At 54.2% G+C, this 1,943-nt stretch overlaps 1 long non-coding RNA gene across 1 annotated transcript; it reads left to right on the forward strand.

Moving 5' to 3' along the window:
- Positions 1 to 796: 796 nt before the first annotated feature.
- LOC125548750 lies at positions 797 to 1,279 on the forward strand. Its single transcript, XR_007301157.1, has 3 exons — positions 797 to 840; positions 996 to 1,111; positions 1,199 to 1,279. It is a non-coding gene; the product is annotated as an uncharacterized LOC125548750 (long non-coding RNA).
- The last annotated feature ends 664 nt before the right edge of the window (positions 1,280 to 1,943 follow it).

Below are 1,943 nucleotides of genomic sequence, written 5' to 3' on the forward strand. Positions count from 1 at the left end.
TAAATAGCTAAGATGATCTAACATCTTATTTTTAAATTTATCACGACCAATTCAATTGGTCATAATATTGTATTGCGTTCTGATTGGTCCGTGGACAAGGCACACGGATCATGCACAAAACACCATTGGATCTTCCCGGATCCAACGGTAGCCGTCGCTCCTTGCCTCCCCCACCAACCCCACCTGAGGCGAAACCCTAGCTGGCATCTTCCATCCCCCCCCCGCCTCCTTTCTTTCTTTCTTTCTTCCTCTCCCCTCTCCCCCGATGCAGATCCCCTCGCCCCCCTCAGATCCCCCTCCCCCGATCCCACCAGCCGGCGGCGACCTCCCCGCATCCATGGCCTCCCCGCGCCCATCCTCGCCGCATCGCCACCCCGACCCCTCCCTTCCCCACCGCATCGCCACCCCCAAGCCACCTCCCTTCCCTAACCCTACACCCGTACCTCAACCTGCGCCACAACCCGTCGGATCCTCCTTCTCCGCTGCCGCTCCCCCTCCTCTCCCCTCAACCGGCGGCCAGATCCACCCACTCCCTCTCCCCACCCACTCACCCAACTCCCTCTCCGTCGCCGCCATCTAGGCCGGCAGCCATCTCCGGCGCGCAAGGCGTCGGTGACCAGGGAGGAGGCATGGAGATGAGCTTCGGGGGCGGAGGTGGAGGGGAGTGCTCGTCGTCGTCCGCGGCATCGATATAGTTCAGTGGTGCCCCTCCCCCTCCCCGCCTCCCACCCCCCTCGCCGCCGCCTCCTCCTTCCTCCAGCACTACGTATCCAACCTCGCCTCTCGCTTCGCCGCCCCGCACTCTGGTCTCAAGAGCTCGCCAGAATGGTCGCCCACAGGGTAAGCTCCTCCTCCCTCTCTCTCTCTCTCTCTCTCTCTCTCTCTCTCTCTCTCTCTCTCTCTTCCCCGCCCCGCCGTCCTCCCCCAGTCCTCTAGATCCGCCGCGCCGTCGATCTTACCCCCATCGTGGCTGTCCTCTCTGTGTTTGCGCATAGTTCCACCAGTACCAGGTGGTGGGTCGCGCGCTGCCGACCCCCGGCGATGAGCAGCCCAAGATCTACCGCATGAAGCTCTGGGCCACCAACGAGGTCCGCGCCAAGTCCAAGTTCTGGTCAGTCTCCTCCCCCGACCTCGATCTTCCTCGCGCGCTGGTTTCGTCGGTGCTTATGTGTTTGATTGTTTGGTTGTTTGCGCGCAGGTACTTCCTGAGGAAGCTCAAGAAGGTGAAGAAGGCCAACGGCCAGATGCTCGCCATCAACGAGGTATATCACTTCTCTCCAGTTGCCATGATCCGTGGATGCAACTTTAACTGTGCTGGCTGGTACTAACTGCCGTGGTTGTGCAATAGATCATTTTTGGTACGTGTTGGTCTTGTGTATGGCGAAGACACTTGATTTTAGTTGCTGCATAGGGAGATGTATGCAGCGTCGCAGTGTTCTAGGCTTTAACCAAACGGTAGAATAATATTGTTTCTGTGGATCGTGCCGAGGTTTTGGTGGTTTCTACTGAAGGTCCTTGGTTCCTTACTAGGTCATGTATATTGGTCGTGACCTCACTTGTATGTTAGGTTTAGTTCGTGTGTTCTGTGATGTTGCTGAAATAGGGTATTTGGTAGATTTATACCAGATCATGTAAGTTGGTTCTGGCCTCATTCGGTGTGAATTTAAATTGAACAAGCCGCTCTCTTAAACAACACTGCGACACTAAGTTCACTTTGCTCTTGTCTTGTTATGTAATAAGTGTTCTCAGTTGGTATCAAATGCGGTACCCTGTTCACCCTGCTTCTGTTATGTTACAAGTGTTTTGAATTAAGTCCATAAATGATTGTTGTCCAGTGCACACAGTAGCACTGCAAAATGCAAGTATGCTAATTATTTTTTGAAAACTCTACATCTTATTTCTAGCATCTTATACATGTAAAAAGAGAGTTAGAAAATGTGAAT

This window comes from Triticum urartu, chromosome 3 (genome assembly GCF_003073215.2).
Source record: "Triticum urartu cultivar G1812 chromosome 3, Tu2.1, whole genome shotgun sequence".
NCBI classification, from domain to species: domain Eukaryota; kingdom Viridiplantae; phylum Streptophyta; class Magnoliopsida; order Poales; family Poaceae; genus Triticum; species Triticum urartu.